The sequence below is a fragment of the Taeniopygia guttata genome, chromosome 14 (genome assembly GCF_048771995.1).
Source record: "Taeniopygia guttata chromosome 14, bTaeGut7.mat, whole genome shotgun sequence".
Taxonomy (NCBI): domain Eukaryota; kingdom Metazoa; phylum Chordata; class Aves; order Passeriformes; family Estrildidae; genus Taeniopygia; species Taeniopygia guttata.
In genome coordinates, this window is record NC_133039.1 from 6,709,716 (window position 1) to 6,727,945 (window position 18,230).

General features: G+C 48.4%; 1 long non-coding RNA gene across 1 annotated transcript; it reads left to right on the plus strand.

Annotated features, from left to right (window-relative positions):
- Positions 1-308: 308 nt before the first annotated feature.
- On the plus strand, positions 309-18,011 carry LOC140685122 (uncharacterized). Its single transcript, XR_012058339.1, has 3 exons — positions 309-2,269; positions 6,629-6,758; positions 14,265-18,011. It is a non-coding gene; the product is annotated as an uncharacterized lncRNA (long non-coding RNA).
- Positions 18,012-18,230: the final 219 nt, after the last annotated feature.

An 18,230-nucleotide genomic window follows, 5' to 3' on the forward strand; every position in this document is an offset into this window, starting at 1 on the left:
GGGATGGAGCTGGGGAAGGCAGGGATGGGGTTGGGAAAAGCAGGGATGGGGATGGGAAAAGCAGGGATGGGGTTGGGAAAAGCAGGGATGGGGTTGGGAAAAACAGGGATGTATTGTAAATGCAGGCGAACCCAATGGGAAGAAATGACGATGTCTGACTCAATTCAGAAAGCTGAATGATTTCTTTATTATAACTATGCTAAAATACATTAATATACTATATAAAAGGAGGATATTAAAACTACATACTACTTTCTCTGACTCTATTTCTAACTCTAAGACAACTCATGACCCTCTCTGAGAGTCCAGCCCCAGGTGGATTGGATTGGATTGGGTTGGATTGGATTGGATTGGATTGGATTGGGTTGGATTGGATTGGATTGGATTGGATTGGATTGGATTGGATTGGATTGGATTGGATTGGATTGGATTGGATTGGATTGGCCACCAGGCTCAAACAATCCTCACCAGAACCCAACCAAGCACTCACCCCAGGGAAACAATTCTCCAAACACATTCCACATGGGAAAAACAAGGAGCAGAAATAGAAATTGTTTTCTCTTTCATTTCTCTCTGTGCACCTCTATGAAAAATCCTGAGAGGGAGAGAAATGTGCTTGCCACAGGGATGGGGTTGGGAAAGGCAGGGATGGAGCTGGGAAAGGCAGGGATGGAGCTCTAAAGGGCAGGGATGAAGCAGATGTTGAGTGCAGGAGAACACCGGGAGCCTGGGAGGATAAATCTGGAAAATTAACACGCCAAAAGGAGCAATGTGTTTTGGTCATCACCAGGACGTGCCGACCCCTCCTCCCGCAGCCCCCCAACCTGGGGCTCCGAGCAGATGTCACTCAGCCCCTGATTAACACGTTACCGAATTTCTGCCGGCGTTTCATAAAAGTTTGACGTAACACGCAGGTAATTGCTTCCAAATGGCAGGGGAACAATGTGGCCCTCTGTGCCTGGCATTGTTTTAGGTCAGGTGAAAACTCCTCTTGCTGCCTCCAGTCAGGGAAAATCCCCCCAGCTGCTTTCGAGGTGGCTCCGGAGACAAAGGAACGCCCTGGGAAGAGCGGAGCCTTCGGGCCGGGAATATTTGTTCCCCGGATTTGTTCTGATGTCCACATGCAAGAAAAACTGTTCCAAGAGCATGGAGTGGCAGGCCAAGGGGGAATGGATCTGAACTGCCAGAGGGCAGGGATGGATGGGGTATTGGGATACAGGAATTCCTCCCTGGGAGGGTGGGGATGCCCTGGCACGGATTCCCAGAGAAGCTGTCGCTGCCCCTGGATCTCTGGAAGTGTCCAAGGCCAGGCTGGACAGGGCTTGGGAATAGTGGGAATAGTGGGAATAGTGGGAATAGTGGGAATAGTGGGAATAGTGGGAATAGTGGGAGGTGTCCCTGCCCAGGGCAGGGGTGCCACTGGATGGGCTTTAAGGTCTGGTCCATTATGGAATTCCTGGAGATATCAGGGTGCTCCAAAGGCTCTTTCCTGTCCAGCTCCAGTGCTTCCCATCCCACCAGGACAAATCCCCCCCAGATCAAAGCTCCCCAGCTCAGAGCAGTGAGGACACATGGGAAGGACTCCTGGACAGGAGCAGGCCTGGGGAAAATGGAGCAAAATCTGGATAGAGCTCATGGAATGCTGATGCCTTGATTTTATTTTTTTTATTATTTTTTTTTTTTTTGGTTTTCTCTTCCTGCAAAAATCTGCTTGAGGTGTGTGAGCAACACCTGTGCATGGAATGGGATTGGGATCTGAGGAGCTGGGACACAGGAACAGCCTGGCAGGAGCTGTGTGAGCATCACCTGGCCATGGAATGGGACTGGGAGCTGAGGACCTGGACACAGGAGCAGCCTGGCAGCAGGGCTTTGCCTCACTCCCCATCTCTGTGCTGAAAAGCGATGCTGAGATGAAACCCTGTGGCTCCTTCCTCCTTCTCCAAGGCAAACACCGACAGTTCCATTCCCACTCCCAAAAAATCCATCCCCAGCACTTCCCTGCCTTTGTGTGTGCTTTGTTCCATCCAGTGCCACCGAACCTGGACACTTTTTCCATCTCACAGTGAGCTCTGGATGCTGCCTCTTTTCCTCTCCTGCCTCCATAAGGAAGAACAGGATTTCCAAATTTCTAAGCGGCCCTTGCTGTGTTTTCCCTGGATCATGGGCAGCTGGAAGCCAAAGGGAAGCTTTGGAGGAGGAGGAGGGCAGGAGGATCCTCTTCCCCAGCAGAGCTGCAGGCCAGGCTCTTTGGCCTCCTCAAGCCTTCATGGTGAGCAACAAATTGTCCTGTAAAAATTCTCCCCTGGAGTTTTATTTTGCTAAGGAGCAAGGCCCAGCTTGGAAATTTGGGATTTAAATGTCCTATTTTTTTTAACTGGACAGCAAATCCAAGAGAAAGGGGCTGAAATCCAATGGGTTCTGCCTCTCCCTGAAAACAAAAAAAATCAGGACCCCGTGTTCAGACCAAGAAGGAAGAAAGGCTGGGGAGACACCTGAGAACCCCCCTTTTCACTCTTTTTTCCCTTATTTCCTGTTCCAGCTGTGGACAACATCCAGGAAATGTGTGTTTGGGGCTCTCTGAGACACTTCAAAAAATCTCCAGAGGTTGGAATGACACAGATCCTCCCATTTCACCCTGATTATAAATAAGGTGCTAAGCAGAAATATCTTTCAGAAAGGAATTTCTTCGTCTTTTCACCTCTGGGCTCTGGTTCCCAATGCTCCAGCTTGGATTATCTCCTAAAAAGGAAGCTTCAAACCCCACCCTCCTTTCCCTGTTGGACCTGTGGTGATTTCCAATGACCTTGGGAATGCTGAGTAGCCTGGGACAGTGGAAGTGTCCTGCCCATGGCAGGAGGATGCCACAGGGTGATGTTTAATGTCCCTTCCAACCCAAACCATGCCAGGATTCCATGCTGGAATCATTGGGCAATATTTTGCCTTTGCACCTTGAGCTGGGAGTCCAAGGGGGTTTGAAGGGATTTGAAATCTGTGCCTGAGGTTTGTGGTTGGTGCCACTCTCTGAGAGCTCTGAGTTGGAATTATCCAGAGCAGCTTTCCTGGGATCTGAGGCACCTGGGAGCAATTCCCAACAAATCCTTCCATGGCCTGGCAAACCCCATCCCCTCTGATTTCCTCAAACACATCAGCCTCTCTCGTCTTGGGCTGTGAATCTGCCCCAAAGCAGCACCAAAACTCCTCTGAATTTGGTTTTCTCAGTGGCACAGTTGGAGCTGTATTGTAAACACAGGTGAACCCAATGGGAAGGAATGACGATGTCTGACTCAATTCAGAAGGCTGAATTATTTCTTTATTATATCTATGCTAAAATACATTAATATACTATATAAGAGGATACTAAAACTACATACTACTTTCTCTGACTCTATCTCTAACACAACTCGTGACCCTCTCTGAGAGCCCAGCCCCAGGTGGGTTGGATTGGATTGGATTGGATTGGATTGGATTGGATTGGATTGGATTGGATTGGATTGGGTTGGGTTGGGTTGGGTTGGATTGGATTGGATTGGATTGGATTGGATTGGATTGGATTGGATTGGATTGGATTGGATTGGATTGGATTGGATTGGATTGGATTGGATTGGATTGGATTGGATTGGATTGGGTTGGATTGGATTGGATTGGACTGGATTGGATTGGATTGGATTGGATTGGATTGGATTGGATTGGATTGGCCATCAGGCTCAAACAATCCTCACCAGAATCCAACCGAGCAATCACCCCAGGGAAACAATTCTCCAAACACATTCCACAAGGGAAAAACAAGGAGCAGAAATAGAAATTGTTTTCTCTTTCATTTCTCTCTGTGCACCTCTATGAAAAATGCTGAGAGGGAGAGAAACGTGCTGGCCACAGAGCTGCAAATGCAGGGTGGAGGATTTGGGATGGGCAGGGCTGGGAACAGCATCCTCCTGGCCACAGGAGCATCTTCAGCTGCACAGAGCACGGAGACAAATGAACTGGAGGAAGCGTTTCCTCTGCCGAGGGCTCTCACCCGCAGCTCCCTGCTGCAGCAGAGGTCAAGAGTTGAAAAATGAAGAGGAAAGGAAAAGGGATAGAAAGATCCATCTTCCCTCATGAAATCCCCAGAGCAGGGGGCATTTGGAAGTCATTTTTCACCGGGCTGAGAGCTGTTTCTGGCCTTTAGCAGACATTATTCTCGCCTCAAACCTCATCGATTTGGATGTTGGGAAGTGTTTCCCCCCATCCTCACAGCTGTTGGAAGAGCAGCTTTACCCTGGGTGCGACTCCCACGTTCTGGTTTGTGTTTTGGGCTAAGAGGGAGCCAAATTCCCACTGCAAATAGCTCTGTTCCTCAAAATTCCAAGGTTTTAAAGGCATTGGGGCTGAGATGCAAAGAGGAATGAGTGGTTTGGGTTTGCTGGGTTCATGCACAGGGAGGGCTCTGATAAAACCCATGCAAGGAGAGGAAGGAGAGGTTCAGCCTGGCTAAAGGAAATCTAAATAAAATTCCTTTCTGGAAGGAAGTCAAGAAAATTATTTTCTTTCTGTGTTTCTGTCTCTCTTCTTCTGGCTTATAAAAACACCTTGGCTGGGATATTCCACCAGCTCTGCCTTTTATGAAAAACCCCTGCTCAGGCTGTGCAGATTTCATGCTGTTCCATGAAAGTAAAATTTTATGACCAGAAGCTGAAATTAGGAAGGAACTTTTTTTTCCTGTTGTTTGTTGTCGTTGTCATGGCTCGGATTTCGATGGTAGTCAGGAGAGTTTGTTTATTTCTGCTTTTTTCTACAGCACAGCCAGGTCTGAGCTCTCCAGGGTTTTTCGGGATGCTGCTCCAAACAGGTGCTGGTGGTGGGAAGCTGAGCAAGGGCTGGTGATGCCTTCCCTGGAGCAGGAAGGGCTCTGTGGCTCTGTGAGGACAGATGTGTGGGAGAGCAAACATCCCACGGCAGGGGACACGGGTGAGCAGCCTGGAACAGCCTGGTGGGGTGACCAAGTGGCTGTGACAAAGTGGGAGTGGTTCCCTCCTCCCCTCTGGAAAGGCAGAGCCTGTGGATCACAGCTTGCTCTGAGCTCACATCCAACACCAGCTGCTGCTTGGCTGGCAAGTGCCAGCAGGCTTTTTCTGCCATTTCTCACTTGAAATGTTGCACTTCTGGTTTTCCATTAATTCCTCCTCCTCTGCTAAAAAAAAATCCTATGGAAAGGAGGGGAAAAAACCCATTCTAAGAATTCACTTGGTCCCTGTCGCTGTCGAGGCAGGACAGGAATGAGAAGACTCACTCAGAAGGCTGCTGAGAGTAAAACATCAATTTATTCAAAATATACCGCTTTTTTATACAGAGCTTTGCACGGACCAAATCCATTGGTTCTGAAGTGAAAACAACCCACAGCATTGGTGCAGAGGTGATAGAACTTAACTATAAACAATGTGGAACACAAGAGAGATAAAGAATTATTTACATTCTCTCCAGCTCTTTCTCAGGTGTCTGCCTGGCTAGAAACTCTCAGTTTCTTTCTTTGACTGAATCTAAGTCCCACAGGTCCCTCTTTACTGGGTGAGTTCCAGTGACCCTGAGGGGTTGTGACATCTGAAGGGGTTAAAGGAGAGTTGCACAGGGTTAGATGAAAGCCAGAGCTGCTCATTCCAGTGTTGGTTCCTCCTGCTTTCCATCCCCAGGGTCCATCCCTGCATCCCCTGGGACAATTCAGAGCCCCCTGGGTGGTGGGAACAGTGACTGGGACCATCCACCCACCCAGCTGCAACGATAGGGCTGCATAAATCTGGCTGCATTACAGCTCCTGAAGCCTTAAATGCAGAACTCTGAGGTGATTTTGGTGTTTGCACCAACACCTTTGTCAAGGCTGGGTTTTGTTGGACTGCACTGAGCTGTCCTGTGGTGCCAGCAGGGATTTTTATGCTCCCAGCACCACTGGAGGTCAGGAACAGGTACCAGGCCCAGCAGTGATTGCTGCTGTTGAGGCAGGACGGGAATGAAGAGACTTTGACTCAGAAGGCTGTGAGAGTAAAACTCTGGTTTATTCAAAATATCCTGCTCTTTTATATAGAGTTTTGTGAGGACTAACTCTATTGGTCTTGAAGTGAAAATGGTGTAAAGTGTTTGATGCACAGTGATAGAACAAGAAAGATAAAGGATTATTTATATTTTTCTCTAGCTCTTTCTTAAGCTTCTGCTTGGCTAGAAACTCTCCGTTTCTCTCTTTGACTGAACCTGAGACCCACAAGTGATCACCTGAGGGTCCCAGCTGGGAGCAGACCTGGTGTGCCAGGAATTCCCACCCTCCAGGCCCTGTTCCCATCAATATTCCCAATTTGGGATATCTCCCTGCCCAAGAGAGAGCCAGGAGCAAGCCCAGGGCAGCAAATTCATCTCTTCCTTCCCCCATCTCCATCTTTTAGGCACCGAGGGCTGAACTTTGTGTCCGTGTGGCCGTAAAAGAGCGCAAAAAAAAAGGCAAAAAAGGGGTTTTTTTTCAAGGCAGCTTTCCAGCAGCGATGAAAGGTCCTGCAGCGGGCAGAGGCTGCTTTGGGAATGGAACAAATTGTGGGTTTATGGCTCCCCTGTGTGTGGGGGGCTGTAAATCTCCCAACTTTTAACGCATCTGTTCTTTTCCGAGCAGGCTACCAACGGCTCAAGGAGGAGAGGGAGAAATATCCGACATTTCCTGACACCGGCTGCCCTCGGGAGCTCCTCAGGAAGGTTTTTAAAGGAATATTTATGGATGATCCTGGTGAATCAGGCCCTAAAAGGTACCTAGAAAGGGCTGGTGTTCATTAACATTTGGGAGCTGTGCATTGAGGATTTCCCTGCGGAGGGGCAAAAGAAATGGAGTGAAAGTGAAGGAGCTCTCGAGTTAATCCCCTTCTTTTTTCAGGTTATTGTTGTTGCTAAAAATCAGAACCTTATTTTTGATGGAGGGAAAAAAAAATTATTCAAAGTCCATTTTTGATACGATTTTCCTCAGAAGTTTCTTTCCAGAATTCCATACTGAGAAAAATAACAGAATTTTGAGATTTGTGAAATCCCTCAGAGGTTACTCAGTATTAATTACTCTGGGTTTAGGAATAGGAAAAGCAGCACGGGATGGGTTGGTGGAAGAGCATCCTGGGGTTCTGATTTGCACTGCCTTTTCCTGAAGCCAGCTTAACTTGCTCAAAAATCTCTGTAAATTCAGTGATGAGAAAGTCCCTCAGAGTTTGAGGATGAGGAACTCCTCCCAGATTTGTCCTTTCTGGAAAGTGCCTTTGGAACAGATTTTTTCAGTGGATCCATGGGGAACATAAGGCTCCACGGTCCTGTTCCTTTCAGTATCCTGTCTCCAGGTTTATCTGGGTGTGCTAAGAGTCAACCAGAGAAAAAGAAAATTCCGGTGTTTTGGCTAAAAATGTACAGATCCCTCCAGAATCCCCAAAGTCTGGAATTTTTGCTGTGGCTCTGCTCCTCTGATGGAATTTGTGGTATTGATGATTTTGAGATTGTAAAAAGTTTTTGTTTTTCTGCCCCGTCGCTAAAGAAGTTATAATTTGTTTGTGTTGGTTTTTAAGGTTGTTTATTTTTGCTTATCTCTAAGCAAAGGAGGAGAAGAAGGTCAGGACACACCCAAATCCCTCCATCTTGTCCCCTTGAACCCCTTATTTTAAAACCCAAAAATTCCAGTTTTTCACCCTGTGTTAATTCAGCTACCAAACTACTCAAACCCTTGTGGCTGTAATTCCTCACACAAATTTGGGAGCTTTTTCCACGGGTTAAAATCAAACCTACAGGTGTTTGTGACTTGGTGCCAGGGTCTCTGAGCCCCTGCCAGGGTCTGGAGGCAGCCAGGGCAGCCAGAGGGATGTGCTGGGATCCCAAGGCATGAGGATCAGTGCCCAGAGCCCCCAGACTGTTGTTTTTGGGTGTCTCCTCCCATCCCTGGGATGATTTCAGAGGGACAGAGGCTCAGCTGGAGCTGAGGCTGTGCATGCAGAGCCCTTGAGGACTCCAGCAAGGATTTCCTGGGAGAAGCAGCTGGGCCACTCCTCTTTGTCAGGGGTGATGTGCAAAATTCCAGCAACAACCAGGAAGTAAAAATAAATTCCTCCTTCTCCTCACAAGCTTTGGAGCTGTGGTACCTCAGGTGTTCCTACATGAGGGCAGTGGCAGCCAGAAGGACCTTGTTGAACATTTTCATCCATGAAAAAAATGCTTGGATTGGGCTCTGCTCAGCTCTGGGTGCTCTTGGAACGAGGCAGGAGGTGAAGAGCGCAGCCCAGGCAGAGCAAACCTGTCCCCAGGCCCTGAGATCAGGATCCCAGGGAGGCACAGGGCAAGAACAGGAGGATTTTCTGCCCTGAGATCAGGGTCCCAGAGAGGCACAGGGCAAGAACAGGAGGATTTTCTACCCTGAGATCAGGGCCTGGGGAGGCACAGGGCAAGAACAGGAGGATTTTCTGCCCTGAGATCTGGATCCAGAGAGGCACAGGGCAAGAACAGGAGGATTTTCTTCCCTGAGATCTGGATCCAGAGAGGCACAGGGCAAGAACAGGAGGATTTTCTGCCCTGAGATCAGGGCCTGGGGAGGCACAGGGCAAGAACAGGAGGATTTTCTACCCGATGAGCTGAGCTGCAGCTGCTCTGCTCCATCCTCAGGGGAGGCAGACAAGGAGTGGGAGCAAAGGCAGGATGATTTCAGCAGCAGGACAAGGACAGGCTGGTGTCCAGCTGATCCTTGTGAAAGCCTCTGGAGCGAGCTGGGAGCCGTGCCCAGCCCCAGCCTGCCCGTCCTCCCTCGCTCACTTCTAACCCAATACTGCCTTCTTACCACAGGCATGGAAAAGGAGATTTTTTTTTGCTTCTCAATGACCTCGTGAATCCAAGACCCTGCCAATTCTCCATCCATCTTGGCATTTAAAGCATCAACACCTCCCTCCCAGATGGAAAGGGAGTCAAAGGTCCTGTGCTTCCCTGTGCCCTTTGCTCTCCCTCTGTCCTCCGCTGGGGATTGGCCTTTAGGGAAGCCCCTCTGCTCCACTAAGTTGGATTTGCAGCTGTGGCCTTGTGATCCTGCACCCAGAGCTGCAGTGGGACGGGGAGCAGCTCTGGGGATCCCTGGATTTGTCGCTCCAGCTCAGGAGCAGCTCTGGGACGGGTGGGTTTGCTCCATGGTGGTACATCCCAACCCCTCAGAGTGCTGCTCCAACACTTTGCTCCCACGTGTTTCCAACATCTCTGCTCAAAAGAAAGCTCCATCTCTGCCTCCTGTTTGGTTTTGCTGAGACTCTGCTTGGAACTGGCACAAACCCTCCCCAAAAATAACCCTGGCACCTCTCCCAGCCGTGGGTGTCAGGGCTCTGGGGAAGGGGACGGCTGAGATCTCACTCCTTTTTGTGGCACATTCTGCTCACCTCTGGCACATCACTGCCTCCAAATTTACAAGGTTCCTTGCCTTTCCAGCTTTTGCCTCCTCTCCTGGGTTCACCTCTGCCCCGTGGAAGCCTCTGGAAGCATGAAGGGTTTTTTTGGTGTGGCTGCCTGCAGAATGTGGCACCGACATGTGGGAATCCAGGGCTTCCATCTGGTTGCCCTGGCAGGTCTGGGACCCTGGCAGGGGTCAGGAACCCCCCTGGACAGAGCCCCCAGAGACACTGGCTGTGATCTCTGCCCATGGAAAAGAGTTTTCAATCTTACAGGATCAATTACCACCTTTGAGTGTTTGATAGAAGTAATAATTAAGTGTGGCACGGGTGCAAAAGTAGAATTTTAGGATTCTAGATAAAGGGTTCAAAGGTGACAAGATGGAGGAAATTGGGTGTGCCTTGTCCTTTTTCTCCTTCTTCATGCCCTCCATGTTTCACTGTGGTGTTGGCATTTTTCTGTTGCTTCAGGCTGGGGACACACTGTCCAACGTAGGTGACAGATATTGGCACGTTATTGTAAATCCAGCACAGGTAGTTTGTGGTATTTAATGTTTGTACCATCCCACTGAGGGCAGAGCCCCACACGCTGCCCTGCAGGACAGAGCTGCGGCAGGGCAGCAGAACATGTTAGAGATAAACAGAATAAACAACCTTGAAACAGCACAGACCAATTATGGATTCTTCTTTGGCAGCGGGGCTGAAAGACAGAGACTTTCTGCAATTTTGGGATCATCAATACCTCAGATTCCGATACCAACAAAGCTGTAAAAGTGGCCAATAAACCCAGGGAGTTTTCCTCCTTTCTCTGCTTCCTCTGGGATGACATGAAGGTGCAGCAGAGAGGATTAGGCTGGGATCCTGTTCTGTTTGTTCCCTGGCCTGTGGGTAATTTTTTTTCTGGCCTGAGAAGAGTTTTGAGAATTTATTTTACAAAGGAAAACAGAGGGATAACGGCCACGGGTGCTCGTGGGCTCTTCCTGGCATCCTTGCTTTGGGAAGCAGCCCTTAGGTCAGGGGTGGATAATCAAAACTGGGGGGAAAACCAAGGGCCTGGTGCCCAGATGGTACAAATTGGCCAAATCCTTCAGATTTTAATGAGTTTGACCCTCACAGTTGCCTGTGTAACTCCCTCACATGTTCCTGGGGAGAGGCATGATAAGGAGAAGGGGAAGTTATTCCTCTTGGAAATCTCTTCAGCTTCCCTGTGCAGAAGGGAGGCTGAGTCCTGGCTGATCCAGGCAGGCTGGAGGAACTTTGAGACAAGGATTTGACTTGACTTTGTGGCAGTGTGGAATATCTTCCTGTTTAAGTACATAAACCACAGGAAAATATCCCCAAATGGTGGGAACGAGCCTGGAGAGCAGCCTGTGCTGTGGGGAAAGAGCAGCAGGAGAGGTTCAGGAGGGCTGGAAAGGCAGCCTGGCCATGCTCTGAGGACAATCCCCTGCCCTGGGGTTCTGCACAAGCCCAGGACCCACCTGCAGTGCCCGAGGGGTGACAGAGCCACCTGGGCTTGGTGTCCCACCTGCCAGGGACACCCTCTGAGGTAAGTGCTCAGCAGGACCCTGACCCAATTTGAGCCAGGGGACCCCCATGGGCAGCGATGATTTGTGTTAAACCAGCTGCAATCCTGCTTTTCTCCCTTCCCTGGGCTGTGGAGGGAAGCAGGAGCCCTTCCCAGCCCCGGTTTTTCTCTGGATTAATTTAAGATGCTGTGAAGTGCGAGGTTTGGGGGTGGGAGGTGCTGTCTAAAACTTGTTTGGAGGCCTGGCTGGATAAATCCCCGTGGAATTTAATTTAACTGAGCTGACACCAGTATGAATCACAGCAGCATTCCCAGCTCTTGGACACTTCCTATCAACTGCCTGCAGGGTTCTTGCTTTTTCAAGGGGAGACTAAAAGCATCTCAAAACTATTAAAGTCCTAAAATAATAGCAGAGGTTTTTTATTTTTTTAAATTTCACTGAGGAAAAAACAACATCTGCTATAAAAATCTGCTGGCCAGGAGCGGATCCCACTTCTCAGGGTTTGGCTGGTGGAGGCTGGAAGTGCCTCAGCCCCGTGATCCCAGCATATCCCAAAGCCCTGCCTCATCTGTCTGCAGGATTAGGTGGACACAGAGAGGCTGGAGAAGTCGGGATAAAAGAAAGGACAGAGGGAATTTGATGGAAAGAGGAAGGAAATGAAAGAAAGGCTTCCAGGAAAGGGAAGGAGACAACGCTGTATTTATAAATAGTGGGTTGAAGTGAAGGCTCTGGGACACAGGCCGCTGCACAATGAAATCCATGAGGTAGCTGTCTGTTCCCGGGATTTAACTGAAGAGTGACATCTCTTCAGAGGCAGGAAAGTGGTCAGGACTAAGCATGAAACATGTAAGATGGCAGAATTCAAAAGGATAAACATTATTTGATACCTTATTTATAGGGCACCACAGGGGAAAGGTAAAGGTTTCAGAAAAGAAAGAAGCACTTTAATTTTATCTGGAGATTTTCCAACAATAAAATCTAATCCATCATTCTCCGTGTGTGACTGCTCTTAATGAAAATTTAGAGGCTGTGAGTGAAATTTAGAATTCCCAGGGGATGCTATTAGGAAGATGTCTAGCAGCTATGCAAAACCTGTTAGATCAGAGCCCTGCCAGAGCCTGGCCAGGGCTGCAGTGTGAAAAGGACACCTCAAAATTCGGGGAGCCGAGGCCCCCCCAGCCTCTCCCCGTGGGATTCCTCAGATGGACGCTCATCCCAGGGCTCCCCCCTTAGCAGGGACACCAAAATCCAGCCACAGCAGCTGTGTTGATCCCAAAAAAGAGGGATTTGGGCCATTTGTGTTTGTTTTTCACCCAAAGCTCCTCACGGTGCTGAGAGTTGTGGATTTCTCTCGTGCGCTCCCCAGGTTTTTTAACTGATCCCAGTTAAGAGCTGTCGAAAGAAGCAGAGAGAAAACTTATTTAATCAGAGAATCCTGGAGTGGTTTGGTGTGGAAGGGAATTTTAAATCATCCCTTTCCAATCCCAACACCCTCCACAATCCCAGGGTGCTCCAATCCCCGTCCAGCCTGGCCTTGGGCATTGCCAGGGATCCAAGAGCAGCCACAGCTTCTCTGGGAATCTCCTCAGGGCTCCCCACCCTCCCAGCCAGGAATTCCTTCCCAAAATCCCACCTAAACCTACCCAAGGTTGCTCCAAGGCACATCCAGCCTGGCTTTGGATTTCTCAGCCCATCTTGGAGCTGCACAGGGCCACAGAGTGCCTCTCATCCCTGCTCATTTCCAATCCTCTGCCCTTTATTTTTAATTAAAGCAGATCACCAGACTGTTTCCAATAGTTTTTAATGGTCAAAAAGGGGCTTCGATTATAAAGACAATAATGTTCAATTATCGAAGGGCCTGCATGTACATCATGAATCAGTTTAATACCAGAGTCACTGCCAATTATTCAACTGATTCAAAATCAGGCTCCATCAGAAAATGTTAAATCACAGGATAAATGTGTCCTGGGCAAGGCTTTAGTAATCAAAATTCTCTCAAAGCAGAAAAAGCTTTTTTAAAAGCAGGGGATGAAAAAAGGTTACAGCTTAAGCCAGACATTAAATAGTAATGCCAGATGTTAAACAGTTGACTGAAATTATTGGCAGCTATCAGATGCAAGGTACTACTGGGTGCAGGGCTCTGCCACCAAGTTTGCAATCTGGGCAAGGGGCTTAAATATTCCTGTCATTTTCTGCCTATGGATAAGAGGCAATTTGGATTATAGGATAATAACCTCCTAATTCTCAGCAGATGAGCTTCAGCCTCCTGCAACATCAAAAACCAAGCCCAAGTTTAATGTGGAACCTTCAGTGGGAGATGGTTTTAAACTCTGCTGGATCTGTGGAATTAAGCACAAGGCACTGCTGGGACCCCTGTGCCTGCAGACAGCAGAAGGCACCTTGAGAATTCCTAAAATGCAGAACAAAACACACCAAAAAAAGGCTTTACAGATTTTCCTGTCAATCTTTCTACCCCAAAATTTACTTTATTTCGATTTTTCCATGAATTTCTGTGCTGGAGAACTCCAGTAGCCCAGGATCACTTGGAGCAGGTACTGCTGTTCATGTGGGATCTCAATTCCTTGGGTGGCTCTGCCTTTCCCCACTCTCCATCCCATCCCACATCACCCATTGTCCAGCAGGATTTGGGGGCCTGCACTGGCACTGATTTATTGTGGGGTGTGGGATCCTTTAGAACCCCTCCTGTGGCATCAGCCACTGCTGCCATCCATGGGGGGAAAAATGGGATCTGGCACCTCCAGCTCGGGGCAGGATATGGGGAGGATCAGTCAGGGATCTTTTCCCAGCAGGACACTGAGCACCTCCTGCCCTGCAGGATGGCATCTGCTTTCTCTCCGTGCTCACCTTGGGGTATATCAGAAATAATTTCTGTAGTTGACAAGGGGGGAACTGAAAGAGAGGTGGTTGAGGTGGGACATTGGGAAGGAATTCCTCCCTGGGAGGGTGGGGAGAGACTGGGATGGAATTCCCAGAGAAGCTGTGGCTGTCCCTGGATCCCTGGCAGTGTCCAAGGCCAGGCTGGACAGGGCTTGGGATAGTGGAAGCTGTAGGGGGTACAATGGGATGGTTTTTACGGCTCTTTCCAACCCAAACCCTTCAGTGATTCCGAATTTCTGATGGATGAATGGAGCACTCCCCAGGCACAAACACAGTCCCAGCCTGTCCCGCTCACTGCACCCTCTAGTAAATTGTCCCCAGCGCCTGGGCTGAGGCTGAACTAACAAAACCCAGCTGCTCAGACGAGCCAAACCCCACATTTGCTTTCATTTTGAATCATTTTCTCACTCTTTTTCTCCCTCCTTCATTGCTACAGAGCTGAGAGCCTGGACAGCACGGCTGGGTTTGCTCCTGCTCGGCACCAGCAGGGACATCCCAGCTCCAGGGCTGGAGAATGGGCGAGGAAAGGGTCAGGACGCATCCCCCAACTGCGAGCTGAAGAAAAATGTTGGCAGAGCAAATCTTGCCACAGGAAGAAAAGGTTGTCCTGGCTGTTCATATTCCTCCACATGGGGTGAGTAAAACTGTCGGTCAGACTGAAGCGTCTGATGCACAGAGGGGAATAAAAACTCATTAAAGGGCCAAAAGGAAACCCTATTAAAATATCAAATATAAACCGGAGGAGACTTGATCACCCAAGTGCTGGAGGAGTGTCAGGGCTTGAATGAATCCGACTTTTTTTTTCCCTGAAAGCAGAGGAAATGCAAAACCAGGTGGGATGAGGGGCAGGTAGGGTGTCAAAGAGCCCTGATAATATTTCAGGGCTTCGCTCGGAGCTGGGAATACGAAGGGGATTTATCCGGTTTTCGGCGGGGAGGAGAGTGCTGGCAGATTTTTGAAGGAATTCCAAGGAGGTTCAGACTCATCTGGTTCTTAAATCGAGAGCTCTTGGCCGCCGCTGTGCCGAGGCAGGAGCATCTCCACTGCTCCTGGCTCGGGAAGCAGCGCCGGCGGCTCCGCGTGATCCTCCTGCCCTGGCCTGCCTCCTGTCCTGCTGGAAAGCCAAAAAAAAAGAGCATTTCACGTGTTCTGAACTACCCATCCTTCTCACAGCATCTCATTTCTGCTTTATGTGGACTTGAGAGAGGAAAGAGCAGAACAAAACGTTTTCTTTCAAGCACTGAAATCTGTGTTGGTCCTGTCAGTGCTGGGAGGGATGGAGCCTGGTGTCCAACGTGCCTCAGGGCTGATGGACTTTTAAACAAAACTGGGGCTCTGTCAGGATTTCACCCCTTCCTACACACCAAGAAAACCATGTGGGGAAAAAAAATACAGGATTTATACCTCACCCAGAGCAGCTCTTGCCTGGTCAGCCACCCAGAGTCCTCTTTTTGGGGGCTTTCTCTGGTATCTCACAGGTGTGAAGGCTTTTCCATGGTTTGGGAATTTTTGTTCCATGTCTTTGTGGATTTGAAGTTTTTTGGTTGTGATTAAACTCAGAGAAGGCATGAATGAAGGGTTTTTCTCTCTCACAAATCTGTTAAATGTGTTACCTTTGGGATTTGGAGCTGTTGTCCAGTTGAAGTTGGCACCAGAATTCAGGAGCGACTTTGGGATGAGGTTGTGAGGGGAACATCACTGGGCCATCGCCCCAGAAATTTAATTCCCTCACAAAATCAGGGTTCAGGTAACAGCTTGTTTCTAATTTAGGTGGAACAGACCCTACTGCAGGCCCTGAGCTTCACCCACGTTCCTCGCTCTGCTCCCATTTCCCTCCTGCACAGTGAGGCATGTTCTTATCCCAAGCCCTCCTCCTGAATCCAGGATTTTTTGGACACCTGGGCTGGTTTCCTCCTATCTCAGCAACACCAGGGTACAAACAGGTTCCCTCACAGACACATTTGCATCACCTAAATCCTGTTTCCCCCTGAAACCTGAGCAGGTCCCACACAGCAAAGTGCTGAGGGGCTCCCCAGAGGTGAAAAGGGGGGACATGCCCTCACAACCCCATGGAAAGAGTTTGAAAACCCCACAACTCTTTCCCAAAAGCTCAGTTCTAAGAATCTCTTTTCCATTTCCAGCTCTGAACATCATTTTTGGGGCCAAAAGAGGCGTGACAGGAGTCATCTGGGGTGGGCTCAGCTGCTGGATTAGCACCTGCCCAGGTGGGATTGGAGGTTTCAGTCCTCAGAGCCTTTTCCAGTCCAGTGATCTATCCCAAACCTTTCACCAGGTACAAACTGAGCAGCAGAATGAAGTAGCAGTGAATGTAAATGGGACGTGAAAGGTTTTTGAACAGATGTTTTAATGGTCTGTTTGCTGTTGTGGTCAGAGAGAAATTCCCTCTGATTTCAGGAGTTGGAGGGTAGAATCCAAATCCTCTGGCCCTCAGCTGCTCACTGCCAGGGAGCTGAAGTGTCCAGGTGATGTCCCAACAGCTGCAGAGTCTCCTGGAAGCAGGGATGTGGGAATCACCTGTCGAGGTGTGTTTTAAGATGTTTCTGGCAGATTCCAGAGAAGCTGTGGCTGTCCCTGGATTCCTGGCAGTGTCCAAGGCCACGTTGGAAAGGGCTTGGAGCAACCTGGGACAGTGGAAGGTGTTGGGGTTGGAACTGGATGAGCTTTAAGGTCCCTTCCAGGATCCTCTGATTCCATGATGTCAGTCCTAGACCTCGAGCTTGGCTGGATCTGGGCACAAAACCCACCAGGGCAGAGCAGACCGAGCTCAGGCGATGCGAAATTCAATATTTTACACCCACACCACTAAAAATAAGCCGCCGCCGCCAACTCTTCATCTGGAAAGAGGAACCACCGATGTCACTGCGTCTTGGACAAGGCACAGCACTCAAGTCCTGACCATATTTAGCCATAAGATTATCTCCCAGGACTTCACAAAATCATGGAATCACAGGATGCTTTGGGTTGGAAGGAGCCTTAAAACTCATCCAGTCCCAACCCCCTGCCACGGGCAGAGAATCAGGAATTTCTGCATGAGAGCAGAGTTTTAGAGAAAAGTCTTCTGGCCAAGGGCCAGTTCTGCTGTTGTTATTTCTCCCTGCTATCTCCATACTTCATTTCATCCCCCAAATTACTGTGCTGAGTTACTCAAGGTTGCTAAAACCGTGTAGTGCTAAGGAGGCAGCAAGAGGGAGGAAATTATGTCTCTAGAAAATGCCCCACAGAGCTGAAATCAGGCCACCTCTTTAGGTGTCGGGTTTAGACTTTGTCATTGTAAGCAGAGAAACTTGAAACATTTTGCCCAAATGTGTTGAAAGCCATGAAGACATTAAAGATTATTCATGGAATAAATATTCATTTGCAGGAAGAGGGATTTTTTTTTTTAATGTATGAATATTTCAGGCAGGGTGTGCAGTTGCTTGAAGGAAAAGGTGATCGTGTTCTGAGTGCTGTTTAATAATATTATAATATTAAGGATAGCAGGAATTAAAGGTATCAGGGCACTTCATTTTTAAGATGTAACCAGGGAATAGAATTCCAGAATGGTTTGGGTTGGAGGGGACTTTAAAGACCATCCAGTTTCAATGCCCTGCCATGGGCAGGTTTTGCTTCAGTTAAAATCCTTCCTAGATTTTCTTTAACTGATTCCTATTAGTGAAAAATTCCCTCAGAATCTGTCCTCAAACTTTTTCTCCCAGGTGCTGTAACCCCATCACTCTGCTGAACGACTTTAACCACAAACACATTGCACTTGTAGCCCTGAACACGGGGAAATATCTTTATTTTATTCACAACTCCCGTCGGCTTTTCTCCTTCGAAAACTCGATTCCCTGTGCCAGCAGCAGGTCAGGACATTGCAGCTGGTTCAGAATTCCCGTGTTTTTTTGTGGGGTTTTTTGGGGTTTTTTTTTTGGTTGGTTGGGTTTTTTTGAGTCCTGGCTGAGCCTGTGTGGAGCTCTGGTACCATCTAGCGTTACTGGGGAAGCCTCAGCTGCTGGATGCAGCTTTTCCTCACTGATGTGAAAAATGCATATTATATGGTTCTACGCAGATAGTCACTTTATGTATTATGTTATATTGATTAGTTGTGCTTTTAGTTAAAATGAAGACTTTAGTAGTTTTTAAAAAAAAAAAAAAAGACTCTGTATGTGGAGAGGAAGTTTTTTTCTTTTTTTAGGAATGAGATACTCCCTTCAATGACCACCTAAATCTTCCAAAGGAGAGGAATTTATGGCTTCTTATCAGAAGAAACGAATTTCTTCAGGCCTTACTCAGACTCGAAGACACTGTTGGGATTAAAAGGAGTTGACATATTCCAGACAGAGTTTCTTATTTTAAATAGAATGTATGCATAACCATGATGTATGTATGAATATGCAACAGT